The sequence below is a fragment of the Bos javanicus genome, chromosome 26 (assembly GCF_032452875.1).
Source record: "Bos javanicus breed banteng chromosome 26, ARS-OSU_banteng_1.0, whole genome shotgun sequence".
NCBI lineage: Eukaryota > Metazoa > Chordata > Mammalia > Artiodactyla > Bovidae > Bos > Bos javanicus.
Window position 1 is genome coordinate 11,260,521 of NC_083893.1, and position 21,319 is coordinate 11,281,839.

The 21,319-nt window shown below is 41.3% G+C and overlaps 1 protein-coding gene across 2 annotated transcripts in view; it reads right to left on the reverse strand.

Annotated features, from left to right (window-relative positions):
- SLC16A12 (solute carrier family 16 member 12) overlaps window positions 1–21,319 on the reverse strand; it is a 99,721-nt gene that overhangs the window by 76,095 nt on the left and 2,307 nt on the right. The gene's annotated exons all lie outside the window — the stretch shown is intronic.

The following is a 21,319-nucleotide window of genomic DNA, read 5'->3' on the forward strand; positions in this document are numbered from 1 at the left end:
CAGTAATGTGGATGTACTTTAACATCAGAGAACTGTACTCTTGTTTACTGAAATATAGCTGATTTACAAAGTTGTGTTACTTTCACATGTACAGCAAAGTGATTCAGTTATATATATATATATATATTTCAGTCTTTAGAACTATACTCTTTTTTAATATATTTAATTGGAAGATAGTTGCTTTACAATACTGAGTTGGTTTCTGCCATACATCAACATGAATCAGCCACAGAACAAGACTCTTAAAAATGGCTGAAATGGTAAATTTTACATATTTTTTTACCAAAATAAAGGCTCATCCTATCTGTAATTTGCTCTTTTCACTTCATTTGATACCATGAGTGTTAATAAAGGTACTCTGTCTGAGCATGCAGACATGATTGCAAAGTATTTGACTGTATTAAAGTACCATAATGGGTTTCACCAGTCCTGTGTGTTGGACAGTTATTAGGTTGCCTCTGATTTCTCTCTTCCCAAAAGACGTTGAATGATTCAATCATGAGACGTATCAGGTCACAGTACATTCCTGATGATCCTTCTTTGGGATTCATTCTGGTCTTTCACAAATACACTGTAAATCTTCCACATCAGTCAGCAAAATTTCCTCACTATTAAGAAATATTTATTAACTACTTGTCCCTGGTAATATATTAATCATTAATAACAAAGATAATGATTGATACTTAATTTAAAATATTTGTTAAGTACTTATCTGTTTTCAAACTTACTGGAGGAAGATTAGCAACATTACTGACAGAACATGACACCCTGGGCAAGATTCAAAATATCTCACAAGAGACTGAGAAAGGCACTGGTCACTCAGAGGAAAGGTTGGCTGGACTATGGGTCAGCCAGACCACTGCCCACCGCCTGATCAACCCCACAGAAACCATTTAACCAGGAGTATGGGATAAAATGGGAGTTCTAAAGTAAAATTTTCAGAACAGACCCTATTTTTTTGTCAGTTGCCCAAAGGAGAAAGGGGCTTCCCAGGTAGTGCAGTGGTAAAGAATCCACCTACCAGTGCAGGAGATGCAAGAGACATGGGTTTGATCCCTGGGTCGGGAAGATCCCCTGGAGTAGGACATGGCAACCCACTCCAGTATTCTTGCCTGGAAAATTCCATGGACAGAGGAGCCTGGAAGGCTACAGTCATGGGGCCACAAAGAGTCAGACACGATTGAGAACAAGGACACAAAGAAGGAAAAGCATAACTGGGGAAAGAGGAGCCAGACTCTAGACTGGTAAAGTTAAATAACCCTATGGAACACGGAAATGGACAGTCGAGAGGTTCTGTTGGATAAACTGGTCTAGAGGTCAGGAGAAAGATATGGTATCCAGCTCAAATGTGCACTTGGAAAAATCAGAGCACAGAGCTGGTCACTGAAATCTTTGAAAGCAGGGCTTTCAGACTTCTGTGGGCATCACCTGTTAATGTCAGAGTCCATTCTGCAGGTCTGGGAGAAGCCTGAAGCTTGCATTTCTGACAAGCTAGTGGGTGAAGGCCTATGGTGATGCTCAGACTATAAACTCAGGAATAAGGTGTCTTGAGGGTGGATAGAAAAGGAGAGAAAGAGTAGGACTTCAAGGAACCCTGATGTTTAAGAGAAGATTAGGAGAAGAGGAGGCTGCAAGGAAATTGAGAAAGGAATGAGAAGTCCAAGAGAGTCTGGGATTACTGAGGTCAAAGAGGAAAGGAAGAGTATTATAGCCCTGCTGATGGATCAGGTAAGACCTCAAGAAGAGGTACTTAGTCCACTTGGGCTATCACAACAAAACACCAACAGTGAACATTTATTCTCCCACAGTTCTGGAGTCTGCAAGTCCAAGATCAGGGTGCCAGCCTGCTCAGGTTCTAGTGAGAGCTCTCTGCCTGACTTGCAGTCAGCCACCTTCTTGCTATGTGCTCACATGGCCTCTCCTTGGTGTGTGTATGGACAGAGAGATATTCCTCTGTCTCTACTTCTTGAAGTGAAGTGAAAGTCGCTCAGTCATGTCCAACTCTTTGCGACCCCATAGACTATACAGTCCATGGAATTCTCCAGGCCAGAATATTGGAGTGGGCAGCCGTTCCCTTCTCCAGGGGATCTTCCCAACCCAGGGATCGAACCCAGTTCTCCCGCACTGCAGGTGAATTATTTACTAGCTGAGCCACAAGGGAAGCCCAAGAATACTGGAGTGGGTAGCCTATCCCTTCTCCAGCGAGGAATCGAACCAGGGTCTCCTGCATTACAGGCGGATTCTTTATCAGCTCCGCTACCAGGGAAGCCCCTCTTCTTCTTACAAAGACCCTAATCCAAAGTCCAATCATGGGCTCACCCTCATGATCTCACCTAAACCAAATACCTCCCAAAGGCCTTACCTTCTAATACTATCACACTGGAGGTTAGGGCTTCAACGAGTGAATTGCAGGGGTGAGGGGAGGCAAGGAGGTGTACAAACACTGCACCCCTAACAGTGCTCACTGGACTTAGTCTGCTTGTGCTATCACAACAAAGCACCAACAGTAAACATTTATTCTCCCAATAAATGGGGTCTGCAAGTCCAAGATCACGGTGCCAGTCTGGTCGGATTCTAGTGATAGCTCTCTGCCTGGCTTGCATCCCAGCTCCATGCAGCACCCTCAACATAGAAGAGAAGACAGGAGCTCCTGGGTGGGTACACCTGCCAAGAGGCTCTGGAAACAGAAATCCAGGCCACAAACATTCACATCCCTCACACCTGTTAATTTGCTAAAAGGATACTTGCCCTGGGCACTACAGCCTGAAGAGAACAGAGTCAGAGGGCTCAAATCCCTGCCAGCAGCCTGCATTCTCTGTCTCTAAAACTACCAATTTTGCCTCGCTTTTGCAGGCCCAGCAGAAGTTCCATTTGTGAAAACTGAAGACAAGTGCAATTGCAAATGCTTCTTGTCCCCATATTACCACAAGAAGCTCAAAGAAAAGGCACATGGGCTCCCAGGTCCAAGCTCCCAGGTTTGTTATTCTAGTTGGTCACTCTGCAGAAAGCCCTGCAAGAGCCTCACTCCCTTGGAACGGCTTCCTGGGGAGTTCCACGCTCAGCTCATGGTTCTCTGGTCCCAGCCTTGGGATCTACTGACGAGGGCAGCCATAAACTGCACTTAGCCATTATGAGTTAACCTTGGAAAGTCATCACAGTCAATATGAGAGACAGGATCTCCCACAGTGCTTTATTCTCAATTAAAAGTAAAGTCAAATAAACCAGGAGCTGCCTTGTACAGCCAACAATATTTTATATTGCAGTTATTAGAAAAATTAAGACAACAGACCAAGCAGAATGCTAATAAGAAGCTATCTCAACCTCCATTCCAACAATTCCAATAATCTCATTTATTTTTCCATTTATTTATTTATTCATTTATCCAGAAATATCGGCTATGTGAAAAAGGCCTAAAAGCTAACAACACCAAAATCTATGCAATTTATTCATAGAAACACATCAATATGTCTGATTCACTTACTCTAGAGATAATTCTAACTGGTTTAGTTATCTGTTTTTCAAGGCAGCAACAAATTAGAATGTAAACTCCAGAGCAGGGATTTTTTAGGGTTTGTTCACTGATGTATCCCTAACACTGAGAACAGAACTCAAGTATCTAATGGATGGTGAGAGAGGGAACCTTTACACATTCTCCTCAATTTTATACCATATTATGTCACCACTCAGCTACTTCATATACTTGAGCCCCCAAAGACCTCTGATTCCACAGACACTGGTTTCAGTGCCATGACAGAACACTGGCTTGTGAATGGACATTCTAAATATTAATAACTAATACAAATTCTAGTAGGAATAAAAATATTCCCTCTGTGATCTTGCTTCCACTGGTTATTTGCTTAGCCACTTATTTTTCCCAGAAAAATAAATGTCTACTTTGTTTCTTTCAAGATTATAAACTCATTCACACTAGTTATTGGGGTAAATAGGTTGAATTGAGCTGGAAAGGGAAATTTTATCTTGGTCTTCAACATTTGAAGGCTCTCCAAACTGAAATCCACCTGGAGAGAAACAGAGTCTTGCAAAAATTGATAAACAGAAGCCTCAGTTAAAGAATCAGGAGATGAGAAAGGGGAGCATTTAAGCCCTGTGATGATAACATAGTCGAGCCGGAAGAAGAAACACTTCTCTTCTTTCCCGGCAACAGCTCAGCCAACTAAAAGCCATGGACTCAGTGTTTACTCTAGCCCTCCCAACTTCATTTTCCTCTCCCCTGGCTGTGTAGAGACTTACACGTGGCTCACCATGGTTGCAGACCCCAAACTGCAATTCTCTACTGATCCTGAATAAACCCATCTTGGTGACAGAACTATCTGGCAGTTTATTTGTCTTAGGTCAACAGTGTGAGTAATTGTTTATAATCCCCTCTCATCACCTGGCATATCATAAGAACTAAGTGGCACCGTAATTACCCATTTGAAACATAGCACTTTTTTGGATTAACATTCTGATTAAGTTACAACAGTTTTGCGGCCAATCCGATATTTCCAATAATGGCCAGGAATCTACTAAATCCACGACATGCAAACAGCTCTTGCCAAGGTCTAATTCAAGAAAGATTCAAATGTTTAAGAGTCATTTTTTAAAAATTCAAAATGAAAATAGCTTATTGAATTCTATTGGAAGAATGGGGAGATTAAAAATGTACGTTCTCATAACCCAGAACACCAACTTTATTGAACAGGAGACTCACTACTTCTTTAATCAAGAAGTTCCTGTCTGGGCATCTCTAAGAAATAGCCCTGCAAGGGCAATTGGGTAGTTTTTCTGGTCTTTCATATTTATATATAACTCTACCATTCATGGGTTTCCCCAATGGCTCAGTGGTAAAAAAAAAAAAAAAAAAAAAAATCCGCCTATCGTGCAGGAGATATAGTAGACAGTTTTGATCCTTGGGTCAGGAAGATGCCCCGGAGGAGAAAATGGCAACTCACTCCAGTATTCTTGCCTGAAAAATCCCATAGACAAGGAGCCTGGCAGGCTACAGTTTAAAGAGTCAGACATAACTGAGAATGAGCTACCATTCACAAAGTGGGTTATCAGGCATCACTCGTTCTCTAAACCACTCCTCAAAGGATTGATTCCCATGTTCCCACAATAACAGAAATTATAAGTTGCCCCACAGACTTAAAAACAACTTTTCAAGATGAAGGAAAAATTAAGAAACTCCCCGGATATTAAATATATTCATCTACTGCTAATCACATCTTATTTCAGAAACATTAAAACAAGAAGCCAAAACAGTGTACCTTAGAAACCGAGACTAGAATCTTCTGATCTTCACGGGACTTGCCCAAAGCCACTCGATGATGTGACTAGGGCTAGCGCATCTTCATTTCTGTCGTGCAACAGTAGCCCTGGTACATACGGGCACTGGGAAACAGAGATGAGCAAACGTCCTCCCCACCTCTCACTGGCAGGGGCTCTGCTCTCTACTCGGGCAAGGCAGGACAGAGCAAGGCAGGAAGTCAGGGCAGCACAGATGGCTCTCCTTCCCCAAAAGCACTGGCTCCCTGGACACTCAACTGCAGCTAAACCTGGGAGGATCCTGGTTCCCAGAGCCCAGCACCTCACTAGCCTCACCCAGGTAGGTCCTGGAGAGGACAATGCATTCCTGAGCCCCACCTCTGCCCTCTCGGCAGTTCTCATTGGAGACAGGCATGCCTGGCTCCTTTAGGTAATCTGTCCATGCAGAGAAGGTGGCCAGGGAGCATACCCACCAAACAGTTAGCTGTGTAGGCCTGTGCCAGCGAGAAGCGGAGGTGGGGTGGGCAAGTAGTAGGCCCTTTATTCCCTTCTGCAAAGTCTGAATGATTTTAGAGGTAATTTTGAAAATGATAATCTGGAAAAAAGAAGCCAAGAGAAGCAAACACAAATTGTGCAATTTGGATATAGAAAGGTTTGGGTTGAAATCTGGGCTCTCCTATTGACTTGCTGGGTAACCAGGTCTCCATATTCTATCCACTTCACAGGGCTATTCCAAACAATGTAGAACCTCTCTGCCTCCCCTCTCCACCATCCTGGTCACACTGTGTGGTCAGTCTGTTAATCGGTTCCTCCAAGTGGTCCCACTCTTTGCTTTTTCCTATTATCACATATGGCATATTAGTGTTTAAAATTACCGGGGGAAATACACAGACAGAGAACACAATTTGTATCATATACACTCCACTCCCAACTATGATTTTTAAGAATCTGTTTAAATATAGTGGCAGTTCCTTCCTCTGACTTTCTGTTGCTACGTAGCTCTGTATCTTGTAGACAATGGGAAGACTTGGGGAGAAGTATTTTAGGAATTGTTGAAAGAATTACACGGGGTCATAGGAATGAGTCTTTCTACTTGCTCCTCAAAACCAATAACAACTATTTCATGTTCATATTGCACCAGCAAAAAAAAAAAGAAACAGTATCTCTCACTTAATTTTTCCCATCAGTTTATTCACAGAATGTCTTAAGAGTATAGCAGAGGTCCCAGCATGAGGGCCAGAACCATGAATAAAAAGCAGATGTGCCTGAAAAATAGGCCTTTAGGGAGCCCATGTGCATGCAGATCAAGAAGTCTCAGGAGGGAATTCCCTGGCAGTCCAGTGGTTAAGATTCCATGCTTCCAGTGCAGGAGACACGAATTCAGTCCCTGGTTGGGGGAACTAAGATCCCACATGCCACGCAGTGTGGCCCCAAACAAGCAAAAACAACAGACCAAAATAAACAAGAAGCCTCACGAGCAGGAACTCACACTATGGACAGGATGAGTCAAGATGCATAAGCTCAGTTTCTCTTCTGAACTTTACAATTAATGGGAAGGAATGGATGTGGGCTGAATTTCCTCAACATCCAGTACAAGTGGAGCCATGCAAGCACTATTTTTATGATAAGTGCAAAAGGGGCCTAGGGAAAAAGTATGTTATATTGTATCAGAGAAAACAGTTCAGATTTTCTGGAAATCTTTTATGGTCTTAGGCACTTATTATGAAATAGCAGAATGAAAAAACACATAATCCTCAAATAACGCTACATACAAGTATGGCATTTTCATCACTCAAAAGCCTTCCATGAGTCAATCAAGTAACTCATAACAATTTCAAACTCCATCACCCAGCTATTCTCCTTCAAAGAAACTATCGTAAGGATATAAACCAAAATACTCCTCCAGGAAACGTTCACTCCACAACATTGTTCAGAGCAAGGCAATATGCAGCATTCGAACAAATGATGCCCCACACTCACTGACTTCATTACCTGCTAGATCTTTTGACCATGAAGCCTCCATACAATACAAATTCAGTCTTGACCTCTTCATAAGGCTCAGATGACACAATAGATACAAGAACCTGAAAAACCTTTGTAAACCCCTCTACTATTTCAAAGGCATAAATATGCAAAAAGCTTATACTTGGGGAAAGAAAGCAACAGCGGAAAGAAAAGCGTCACGTGTTCTAAAAGCACACATACACCCATGTTGTGCAAATCTCCAGAGCAGTGAGCCCTGAACTAGTAAGCCAAAGATGACGAGCGACAGGTAACCGAACAATTGTCTGGGGCCCCACAGCCAGCTGCTGTTACTCAGTCACAAAGGCCAAAGCAATGGAAGCCCTGACTGAAACTGAGCCCACAGCTGTTCACCGTCCCTACCTTGAGCTGTACTGTTGCAATTTCTGCTTAACTGAAATCAGAAATAAAACGTTTTGTAGGATGCCTCGAGTTGCTTGGTATGTGTTTAATGAATAATAAAGAGCATGTGTTTAAGCCTGTAACATGCAAATGTCAGTAAATAAAAGTTGTTACTCTTGTTAATCATTATCGATGCCATTATTATTATTAAATAAATAATTATCATTTGTATAGCTCCTTAAAGTTTATATAAAATGTGGTCTGACAATGATCCTATAAGAGAAAAAGAGGCTCACAGAATTTGGTAATTTATTCAAGGTCACACTGCCAGCAAATGCGGAAGTTGGGATTTGACTTCCATTTGAGGTGTTTTCCCCTTGATGAGTCTGGAATCTTAAGAATGGCCTCAAGAGTTCTTTCTATCATGGACATGATTCCCAAAATCCAGTCCTTCCTAAATGGCTAACCAAGAACTACAACAATCCTGTTCCCCCTGTCAGTCACGGACTGACTTAAGGATAGGGCAGTGACTTGAGGAAAAGTCTTTTGGGAGATTCTGAGAAAGGTTTCCACACTACTGAGGAGATAAGAAGACATGGCTTCTTCCCTTCCCCTCGATGTTTTCTATCTCAATATGAACCTTGAAGCTATATTCCATCTCGGGATCATGAGAGTCAGACTGAAATCAAACCAATACAGGGCAGGAACAAAGCTAAAAGAATCACAGAGAAACAAACGCAGAGCCAGACACTCTGCTCCTGACTACACTCTGCTTCTACTACACAAAGGAATTCTCTTCCTGACTAGGAAAGTTAGAGTTTCTGTTCCTCACACCCAAAATATCCTACCTGATACATTATCGACACGTGCCACCTTGTATCAGACCAAGCTTACATATTTTTTTTCCCCATGTAGTAGCTTCATATCTTCACATGTGGGGATTTCTAAGCTTACATCAGATGTAATTTTGATTTCCCGAAATCCTAAATGGGCAGAAGGAAAAAGGAGACAGTGGTATGCACAGCTGTACAAAGGGAACATATACAGCTGGTTCCCACCACACGGCTAACTATAGAAGCAAAGGACACCACGCTGAGTCAGTGAAGTTTCCGGCCCCTCTCCCACGATCCCCACCCCCATAAATCACAACAAAGCTCGAAGCCTGATGATCTCAACTGCCTCTCTGTGCCCAGAGAGAGCACCACACAGCACACGACCAGAAGAAAAGAAAAAGGAAGGAGAAGGAAGAGGAGGAGGTGATTTCATAAGAGCATGCCCTCCTTTCTTTCCAAGGTGATAACAGCAATTTGGCTAAGCACCCAAAATTCCTTGTGAAATGTGTTGTTTTGTCAATTAACACTTCACATTCTTTTTTCAAAAATTACAACGCAGAGAACCTACTATATTGCTCAGGAACTCTACTCAGTGCTCTGGGGTGACCTAAAGGGGAAGGAAATCCAAAAAAGAGTGGATATATGTATACGTGTAGCTGATTCACTTTGCTGCACAGCAGAAATTGACACTATATTGTAAAGCAACCATACTCCAATAAAAATTAACTTAAAAGTAAATAAATAAAAAAATGTAATAATATGATGAAATTCAAAAAATTACAGTGCAAAATAGAAGTAATTCAACAGTTCTCTGCCAATGTTCTACTGAGACCACTGAAGTGATTTTTATTGCATGTCAGGTATCAGCGACCCTTATGTGCCTTTCCCTAAAACCATAACACACTTGAGTTGTAGCTTTCTAAACTCTAGACCAGTCTTCAGAGCTTCTCAGCACCACCCTCCCAGGAGAAGCAGGGTCTCCCTCTCCTGTTTGCTTTTATTGGCATCCTAATTATAATTGTTATTTTTTTTTAATTGAGTATTTTCTGTGACAAACATGCATGAAAGTGCTTTCCCCAAGTCTGTTTATTATAAACACATAGCGAGGATTATGTTCATTGTTATTATTACCTTTGGTCCTTGCATTGAATTATTTTGTATAAATATTCCATTATTGACTACCTACAACAGCTCTCACATCTAATTTCTTTTGCTCATCTAGTTTCTACCCTACAGTTGTTCAAAATCAAAACAAGAAAAACTTGTAAAGCCTTATCACTTAAGCAGGAGGATTTAGTAAAAGGCTAACTTGATTGCTTGTATTATTCAGTGAACTAATCCTTGAAATGTTTTTAGAATTAATGGCTTTTTTATTCAGTAAATCAGAATCCACAGAAGAAAAAAAAACATCTACCCAATATCTCTAGTGATGTCAGCCTCGACCTTGACCTCATGAGGTTTACCTCCAATCCACTTGAGTCATCTCCTCCCAAAGCCACAACATCAACTTATCATCACCTGTGCCTATCCTTCTTTTTTTTTTAATCCTCACTTCTGAAATGTGGGGTTGTTGTGGGAATGAAATATCCCTCTCTAAGCCCAGCTTTCTATGCTCCCCAAGACTCTAGTTCCTCCAATCCTATTGCACCTAGCTTTCAACCTCCTTGAACCCTCGGGCCCCTTGATTCTCCCTTTTCTCCCATGTCATCAGCCAATCCTGCTCTAGATTCCTTCTCCTTAGAGGCTAAAGCTCATGATCCATCATATCCATTGCTCTCTTTCTGGCATCCCCAACCCTTCCAAGCCACCAATCTCCCACTCCACATCAGTCCAAACATCCAAACATTTCCACTCCTATAACTGGTAAGGCATGTTTTGCTAGAGGCACTCTCTCAACCTTGCAGATTAATGGTGTGACACAATTATGATTTCCAACACAGGCTAAGTGCTTGGAGTGACTCAACAACAATATGTTACACCAATTCCATAAGCACTTGGGTTGAAAATCTTAAGTACTCAACGCACCTGCCATGTCCAGCAGGAGAGTACAGTGGGGAAGAGCCTTGCATCCTGGCTCTGCCCCTTAGTAGCTTAAGACAGACAACTTGCTTAACCCTTCTATGCTTTGTCTCATTTGTAAAATTAGGATAGTAATTCCATCTTTAAAGTGTTGTTGCAAGAAATTAGCGAGTTAATATATGTAATTTTAACAAAGCTTAGATAATAAAAATTGTCCAAAACTATTGGTGTCAGTTACTATTTTAGAGAGAATTGGGGCCACTGGACAGGAAGAATGAGAGAAAAGAAAGAAGGGAAATGACAGAAAGAGAAGGGGTGAAAATTCCCCTTCTGCCTTCCCATCCTTTTTAGCTACCTCCAATCATTTTCTTTCTTCATGTTCCCAGCCTCTTAAGAACCTGTCTAGGCTGACTGTCTCCTCATCCCTTTTTTCATTCCCATCTCCATGCAATGGAATTTGCCACCTGCCTCCATACACACCATACAAGCTATTTTTGACATTATTACCAATGACTCCCAATTGTCAGTGATAGCTGTGCCATCCTTGATTAACTGACCCTCTCTGTATCATCTGACCCTGTTGACTTCTCTCTCATTGTTGAACTCTTTCTCCCCTGAATTTCCATGACAGGAGTCTCTCCTGTTGAGTTTCCTCCCCTCAAACCTGTACTTCCCAATTCTCTGGCTAGATCCTTCCTCCTCTGACCAGTCATTAGATTTAATTCATTCATTTTGTGCTCAACCCTGTCCTACTCTTTGCGACCCAATGGACTGTAGCCCACCAGGCTCCTCTGTCCATGGGATTCTCCAGGCAAGAACACTGGAGTGGGTCGCCATTTCCTCCTCCAGGGGATCTTCCCAGCCTCGGGAGCAAACCCAAGTCTCCTGCGTCTCCTGCATCACAGGCGGATTCTTTACTGCTGAGCCACCAAGGAAGCGTTTATTCGTTTTTTCAACACGTGTACTGAACACTTACCAAAGGGCAGGTACCATGACAGCTGGTGGAACCAGTTAGGCAGGGACAGCTGAAACACAGCTCCAGAGGGCTCTATTCACCGTGAGATGCAATGACTCAGACATCTGAGTGGTACTTCAGACATCTGAAGTTGTGTGATAGCCATGACATGACTTAGCTCTTGCCCTCACACTTTTTCTAGGGAAAAGATCAGCACATAACTAGACAATCAGAAAACATAAAGAAAGGTACAGTGACCAAGGGAGAATGTGAACACACTATAGTGACTCTTGAAAGCATAAGTTTTTGATCCATTTCACACTTCACTCTTCACATGCTGCTGCTGTGCTAAGTCACTTCAGTCGTGTCCGACTCAGTGACCCCATGGACTGCAGCCCACCAGACTCCTCTGTCCGTGGGATTTTCCAGCCAAGAGTACTGGAGTAGGATGCCATTGCCTTCTCCGACTCTTCACATACTGCCCAGGAAATTACATCCCATCATGGGATGTAATTAACTGAACCTAGTAGCCAATAATGCCCAAATTTTGCATTATTTGCATAGAATATTATATTGCCTACCAAACTTCTCTACCACATGTACTAGAGGGCACCAAGCACCAAAAATATAAATATAAACAAAGCAGAAGTCTTACCCTGAGGCATTAATCTTACTTCCCATCCATATCACATCAGCACACTCGCTGATTTGTCACCCTCTTGGACTTTCTAGAAGCCCGATTGTCATCTGTTAAACACAAGCTGATTTTATCAGCAAACCCCTAGTCCTACCCAACTCCCGTGTTTAAAAGCTTTCAAGGATTATTCGTAGGAGCCAAAGCAAAACTGAAATTCCTTCTACCTTAGTGTCCCTAAATGACCTAGCTCCCGCCTGCTCTTCCAGTACCTACGTAGTCACATATAACACACCCTGCATGCCAGCCACTCCAAAGCACCCTGAAGAACCAGGCAGTTCTTTCAATCTACTGTCCTTTCCACCTCATTGCCTTTGTACCTACTGTTCCTGTTGCCTAGAACTGCCCTTCCTCTGGCTGCTCACCTCATGAATTTCTACAATTGTTTGACCACTCTAGGCAGAGTTAAGTGCCTCTGTCTCTGAACTCCCATGGAAAGTGATCACTTCTGGGACTCATCATTGCTATGATTCTTTGTCCACACACTTGTCTCCCTGAGGACAGTGTAAGCCTCCGAGAAAGAACCCTGCCTGTTCTCTGTGGGTCCTCAGCATTGGGGGCAGTGTCTAGCACGTGCTGTGTACTCAGCCTGGTAAAGAGGTAAACTCACTGAGTTAACATCCCTTAATCACAATACCGGGCTTCCCTGGTGGCTCAGTAGTAAAGAACCCACCTGCCAATGCAGGAGATATAAGAAAGGTGGGTTCGATCCCTGGGTCAGGAAGATCCTCTGGAGAAGGAAATGGCAACTCATTCTAGTAATCTTGCCTGGGAAATCACATGGATAGAGGAGCCTAGTGGGCTACTTAGCAACTAAACCACAACAATAACCACAATATTCTTTATTAGGGGCTTTTTTTTTTTTTTTGCCAAACTGTGCATTTTGCAGAATCTTGGTTCCACAATCAGGGATCAAACCCAAGTCCTAACTACAGGCCAGCCAGAGAATTCCCCAAAAGAGAATTTTAAGAGTATTAAAACTATTAAAAAAAAAAAAAACTAAACTGAAACTTTTCCTTAATATAAGCTGTATTTGGAACCAATTAGGTATACTATGGGGCTTCCCAGGTGGCTCAGACGGTAAAGCCTACAATGCAGGAGACCTGGGTTCAATCCCCGGGTTGGGAAGATCCCCTGGAGTGGGGCATGGCAACCCACTCCCGTATTCTTGCCTCAAGAATCCCCATGGACAGAGGAGCCTGGCAGGCTACAGTCCATGGGGTCGCAAAGAGTCAGACACGACTGAGCAACTAAGCACAGCACAGCACAGGTATCTTATCGTGCAAGAATTTATAAAGAGAGCAGAATATATCAGGACACTTCTGAGATGCCAATCTGGTGGCGTAAGATGACTCAATTTGAAATTCTAGAATTTGAAATTCTAGTTAGACCTCCATCTCTAATAAAATTAAATATATGGGGAGATCAGCCCTGGGATTTCTTTGGAAGGAAGGATGTTAAAGCTGAAACTCCAGTACTTTGGCCACCTCATGCGAAGAGTTGACTCATTGGAAAAGACTCTGATGATGGGAGGGATTGAGGGCAAGAAGAGAAGGGGACGACAGAGGATGAGATGGCTGGATGGCATCACTGACTCGATGGATGTGAGTCTCAGTGAATTTCGGGAGTTGGTGATGGACAGGGAGGCCTGGCGTGCTGCGATTCATGGGGTCGCAAAGAGTCGGACACGACTGAGCGACTGATCTGATCTGATATTTTATGTGAATGTGGAAGATAATCAAAGAAGTCAACCTAAAGAAGTAAAAAAGGAATAACCCATATTAGAAGATAATATAAAAAAGAATATATACATATGTATAACTGAATAAACCTGAAATGAATATAGCATTGTAAATCAACTATATTTCGATAAAATTTTTGTTAAAAGAAGTGGGAAATGTGTGGGGCTTAATTTTTGATCCAGTGACCAGTCCCTTTATCATTGGAACACCCTACCTATTGAGCAAAATATTTTTGACAGTATCTTGTTTATAAACATTTATTCTTTACCCAGGTCCTTTAACTTTTTCTAAGGTTTGTGAGTATTTCTTAATGAAGTTAATACACTGTTGCCTGGTGAGCCTTGTAACTAAAAGTGACAAACAGCTGGCCAGTATGGAGGGCAGGGTTGTGTCGATGAAACAAAATTAAGTTTCAGATCCATGTGGAATGAACCTTACCCCTGGGCTCACTGGGATCACACTCAGAACCTAACAGTCACTAGGTCCAATTGCAAAATAGAGAATGAAGACATGGGGAAATGTCTGCAGTTTAAAAGTCAAGAAACCACAATACTTAAATCATTTTATGCCGAAAATACCACAATGGTCATCTACACTGCCAAAGCCACTGGTTAACTGCTCGAGTTTACCTTCTCATTCTGCACCTCAATACACATACAGCAGGAGCCCTGTAGTTTCTGTACAGGGTGTAGGGTTTTGAAAAGTGGGAGAACTTCCTTGGGTGGTTTCCACACCCAGTGCTCCGGCTCCCCCAGGTTACCCTACACCCCACCCACCCACATATACATTCATGCTCCGACGCTTTTGACAGTTATGCACAACTTATGTGGGGAAATAGCAATTTAAAATATAAAAAGGAAACAGCACTGACCAATGTGTACTGGATTAATTCGAGGACAGAAGAGGGACCTGACCTAGCACAGCTACTTCTCAGGACTTAATCTTTATCGCCTCTTTATAAATACTCCCAGTGAGTAATTACTTCACACACACAGACACACTCACACACAACGTGACTTAAATTGAGTTTCTATGCTGATAACTTCCAATCTATTATATATTTCTCGCCCAGAATATCTAACTGTTCATTTGGCTCTCTATACCCACAAGCATGAAGGATATAAAGTTAATACGACCCAAGTCTTCCCCGTGCTTTTTCAACACAGATGCACAGTCACACGGGGCTTCCCAGGTGGCTGGCTCAGTGGTAAAGAATCCGCTTGCCAACGCAGGAGCTGCAGGAGACCTAGGTTCGATCTCTGGGTCGGAAAGGTTCCTTAGAGGAGGAAATGGCAATCCACTCCAGTATTCTTGTCTGGAAAATTCCATGGGCAAAGGAGTCTGGCGAGCTACAGTCTATGGGGTCTCAAAGAGCCTAACATGATTGAGCAACTGAGCATCATGCATGCCTGCACAGAAGCATCTAGAGAACAATTAGGAGCTACCAGAACTACATAAACCAAATTTGGCAGGGAAAGAAAAGCAGAAACTTAGAAACATGTGGCCTAGGGATTTACAAACTTGTTTTTGCCAAAAAAATCCTTTGTTCAAATAAAATCTTCCTTGCACACCCACAATGTGAAATCAAGAATAGCCCACCTGGTCAGGTTGCAGAACAGACCACCGAAAGGAACTCTAAATGAACACTGGACTCTTGGACACACTCTACTGTCTGTCCCCATGCCCTGGAATGGCCCCTGAGGCTCCTTGAAACTCCCAGAAATCTGAAAACCTAGTTCAAAAAACTACTGGTCAAGATCCATGACAATGCTATTTTTAACACAAAAATGAACAGTTGAAGCACAATTTGGGAAAGCTAATTGGTAACTGTGGGTCAGAGTTTCTATGAGTATTAATAGATACATACTACAATACAGAAAATAAATAACCAAAAAGGACCTACAGTATAGCACAGGGAACTATACTCAATATTTTATAATAACCTATAAGGGAAAGGAATTTAAAAAAGAATGTGTATTTTTATACATATGTGTGTGTGTGTGTGTGTGTATATATATATATATATATATATATATCAAACAGAATCACTTTGCTGGTTCAGCAACACAACACAGTAAATCAACTATACTTCAATTTTTAAAAAAGTAAATAAATAATTAAATAAAAGAACAAATGTCATTAAATCTAAAGTCGATTCTAAGTAGTGAGCCAGATCGGTCTTTTACAGGTCCTACATCAACCACTTCACCACATTTTCTCAAAGACAGTAAATTGCAATGACAAGGAAAAAACTAACATTAGTCATATTTTGTCTAAGTCACACAAGGCCAGGTTTAAGCTGCTTCTTTCTTACATAAAGTCCTATATTTTCAAAATCAATTTGGTACAATTAAATGCAAAGTATCCAGAGGCAAATTTGAGCATTAGGATGAACAACTCGATCAACTTAAACACATAAAAACGAGAACATATCTGTAAGTCATTACAGAGGAAACACATTGTTGGAGAGGAAAACCCCTACTTGCTGTCCTCAAGAAATAGACCTTTATGACATTACAGTTACCAAAACATGACATAAGTAAAGCTGCCGACTGGTTGGTTGACTGTCATGATATCAGTTTGGTTGCTCTGGCTCTTTTGACACTGTAAGCTCAGTGAATCTCACAGAGGGGAAAAATCAGGGGAAATTCACTCAACCATTAGGAAAGCTTCTCATATACTGAGTGGACCCTGTATAGAGAAATTACCAAACAAAAAAAAAAAAAAGAGGAGGAAAAAATGATCACATTTAATTTTGTCTTCAGATATGATAAAACGAGCCTCTAACAACCATTTGTTTCAATAACATTTATTTTGAAAAAGCATAAAATGATTAAGTATTATGTAGATTGGTGGTTCTCAACCCTGGCTGCACATGAGATTCACCTGAGCTTTAAAAATCCGTGATATCCTGGATCTATCCTAGTTCTACTGAGTCAGAATTTCTGAGGCTGGCCCTTGGCACCAGTGTTTTCTTTTCCTTCCTCAGGTGATTGTAATGTGTCACCAGGCTTCAGAGCCATCAATATAGTCTTGAATTGACTGATCAACTCAGTTGTCAAACATCAATCTGAACAAATCATTCTGCTGTGATAGCAGTGATGCCTGTGCGTTGGGGTCCCCCTGTTCATGATAAGTTAATAACGATGGGAAAGGGTGCTTGGGGCTTCCCTGGTGGCTCAGACAGTAAAGAATCTGCCTGCAATGCAGGAGACCTGGGTTTGATCCCTAGGTCAGAAAGATCTTTGGAGAAAGAAATAGCAACCCACTCCAGTATTCTTGCTTGGAAAGTCCCATGGACAGAGGAGTCTGGCAGGCTACAGTCCATGGGGTCGCAAAGAGTCAGATATGCCTGAGTGACTAACACACACATGCAAGGTTGTCTGGTCAACTCATATCTGACTAAAAAGGCTCTCTTTTCCTTTAAAGCAGATCTAACCTTGCTGTGAGTGTGGGTTTGGGGATTTAGGGGGTGGTTCTTTTGCTGGCTTCTTCATGAGGTGTGAATGTCATTGTTTTGATATAGGTTCAGCTTCCCTAGGGCTCAGACTGTAAATAATCTGCCTTCAGTGCAAGAGATCGGAGTTCAGCCCTGAGCTGGGAAGGTCCTCTGGAGGAGGGAATGGCTACCCATCCAAGTATTTTTGCCTGGAGAATTCCAGGGACAGAGGAGCCTGGCAGGCTACAGTCCATGGAGTCGCAGAGAGTCAGACACAATTGAGTGACTAACACTCACTAACACTTAGAGAACTGAAATTGCTATTTCAATAAATACAACTGGTTTTGGTAGATAAATACGAGTCCACTTCTATGGAAGATATTTCATCAAATAAAAAAAGAATTATAAAATAAGCAATTATGGCCTTAATCTATAAGATGTTAAACCACAAGATGTGAAATGTGCTCAAAATATTTTGAAAAATTATAAAGTCTACAAGTGTTTACTGATGGGTAGAGTTAAGATTTTATGTTGCTACTTTGTTTACATGTATATCCAGGAAGCCATAAGACAGTTTGGGGACAAACAGGTTGTGATTTCTATGGTGATTTAGTAGATTGAAAATTAGGTTCCGGCCTCCTCTGCAAGCATAAGGGACTAATATGACATCCATAAGAGAACCTCATAAACATGGAATTTCCCTCTAGAGCCAAAGAGATGAATTATTTTCAAGATACACAGGGGTACCCTAAGAAGTTGGAACATTATAAGAGCTCATAATTGAAGCAATCAGAAGTCAGTAAAAGCAGGGAGTCAAAAAGTTGATACATCATGTTTCAAACATATTTCAATTTCAGTCACATAAATAAAGGGGAAATCATTCACTAATTGTTGCATGTCCCCTGATGATTTCAGTTCTGTTTTGCCTTTCTTGGTTACACCATGGCCAGATTTCTTCCTTCCATGTCTTAAATGCATTTGTACCTTAAAAGGCACTTGTGAAAAAACCTGAGGGTAAAAATCCCTCTAGTTTTTTTTTTTTTACTAAAGTTTTCTAATCTTTTATAAAAGCAAACTATTCCATACCTGCGGAGCAGCAGTTTGCTGATTTTTAAAAAATTTAGCCTCCTAAAGTATATTAAAAAAAAGTATATAATTCAGATGTTGTAAAACCAACACCACTAATTCCAGAATCCAGCCATCACCACAAAAATAAATCTTGTACCTATTACCATTCACTCTCAATTCCTGCTACCCTATACCCTGGCAACCACAAATGTACATTTCGTCTCTGTATATTTACCTACTGTGGATATCTCATACAAGTGGAATCACAATTTGTGGTCTTTTGTATCTGCCTTCTTTCACTCATCATAATGTGTTCATGGTTCATTGAGGTGGTAGCCATTTATATTGTTTTTTAATATGGCTTATTTTTACAAATCTCTGTGGCAATCAAGTTTTCACAGAAATAGCATTCCTTTTTGGCACTCCCATTATATCAGTTTATTTAATATTTAATTAAATCACAAAATTACAGTAGCAAGTATTATTAAAATAAACAAGACTGTGACCAAACACCACTGTAGGCGTGAACCTGAGCTGATAAAAGCAAAGTACACCAGTTTATTATGATGGCAGTTATTTGCCACAGTGGCCTCTGCGTTCTGAGCAACAACGGGTTCCTTTTTCAGAGGGAAAGGAGAGCAACAGTTAACACCATCAGATGCATTAGTGTTGATGGGTACTCCATTACCTAGGATGAAGCGGTGTGTATGTAGAGGTGTAGAGGTGATCTGTGTCTATTAGATAACACAACATAACTTCAACTATCCCAAAAGGAAGTCTTCCGCACGTCTAAGTCTTCAGAAGAAGCAAAGATGGGCTCCCATTGAGATAGGTATACCCTGCTCCCTCAATAAAAACTTTACCATCCTACTTATCTTTTAAGGATCAGCTCAAACATGTCCTCCTCCTAAGCCTCGACTCCTCATAGTGCCTACCTGCTCTCTCGCCTTCCTTTTAATTTCTAAAACAGTTATCTATCTCTTATGGTCGTTATAACCGGTATTCTGTTGCTAGTTGTTTTATTCCCTAAGTTGTGTCTGATTCTTTTGTGACTCCATGGGCTGTAGCCCACCAGGCTCCTCTGTGCATGGGATTTCCCAGGCAAGAATACTGGAGTAGGTTGTCATGCATTCCTCCAGGGAATCTTCCTGACCCAGGGATCAAACCTGAGTCTCCTACACTGGCAGAGGATTCTTTACCACCAAGACATCAGGGAAGCCATATAGCTAGTTACACAATATCTTTTCTTACATATGAGACCATAGACTGCTTCAGAGGCAAGTAGTATGTTTTTATATCCCCTACAGCCACCGGCACAGGAAACGAGGGATGCAGGACATAATCTTTGAACAAATCTGTAATAAGAAGTTCAATAAATATTTGTAAAGTAAATAATGAATGAATACATTGATTAAATAATTAATTAAAGGTGTGTAACTTCTTACCTGGCTACAGAGCAACACATCTCTTTCTTCAATGTACATGGGGTGGTGGGGGGTAGGTAAGAATCTGACGGGGGCATAGTGGTAGGCAAAGGAGAAAATCAACTGCCCCTGGGTACCTAGCAGCTGTCAGGCATCATGACTCTCCTCCAAGTGTTTAACAGAGATCACTTTCAAACAGGACATTGTTAGATAATGACACTTTCTGATGCCCTTTGATGCAGAACAAATTAAAAACAGAGACAAAAATCTTTGTACTCAAAACTGCCCAATGTCTTCAAGTGTGGATTTAGTTTCTCTAAATTATCATACAACTTGAATGGGTTTTTAGAAATCGTACAAAAAGAGACTCAGAAGAACATCGTTTCCAAATTGGCGATATTTAAAAGCAAAGCCATTGGTTAGGTAAGGAATGCATAAACAACCCCCAAAGCTGTATTGAATACTTTTTTTTGGCTATATATGCCCGAAAAACTGCCAACTTCATTTTGATAAGCCTTTGTTAAAAACAACAAACATGCCTGAGCTTGCAAACCATGCCATTCTGAAGAAAAAGCAATTGAGAAGATGAGGAAATGCTTAAAACGGCAACGTCTGATTAAAAAGAAAAACCTCTGTGGTAACAGGTTTAGCAATAAGTCACAACACTGTGCTGCCTATTAACATGGAGGGGAGCAGGCGACAACGCAAACAGAGAAAATCAAAGCACAACACTTACCTTCATAAATAAATAAGAAGCTACATCTTAAAACTAATACAATTATAGTCCACAACACTGACATCAGGGCACCAACATCATTGAGAAAACGAATCCTCTCATGCTTCATTAAGTTTAATGTCACCACAGTGATGTCCTTGCACTAAAGGAAGTGTCATTTCAGGGACTCTGAATGAACACACATAAAGTAACCAAGTGTGGGAATTTCCAGTCATGTAGAGTTCACGTACATCAGTTCATAAAAGTCAAAGTAACTTTACCTGAATTTGTTTCTGTATTTATTTTCACACTGATTACAAAATCAGCAGAATTATGGGATTGGAAGGTAGATAATTTGGAATATTTGTGTTCATTTCCCTATGGTAAAGAATCTGCCTGCCAATGCAGGAGAAGTGAGTTCGATACCTGGGTTGGGAAGATTCCCTGGAAAAGGAAATGGCAACCCACTCCAGTATTCTTGCCTGGAGATATCTGCCTGTTTTAGTCAAAACTGAAATTCTCTTCCATCTGCCAAACAATCCTGGAAAAATTCTAATAAATAAATTGTAACCTAAGGTTCATAAGACCAAAGTTCTTTGTTTTATTCACTGATATACCTTGAGTGACCATAACATCACTGGGCACATAGTAGGCACTCAATAAATACCTATTAAACTAAACTGAAAAACATAAAAAATGTGTAATGTAACGCGGAAATGCTAAATGTGTGTGTTCAGTCCCTAAGTCGTGTTGACTTTTTCAGACTCCAAGGACTGTAGCCCACCAGGCTCCTCTAGCCAT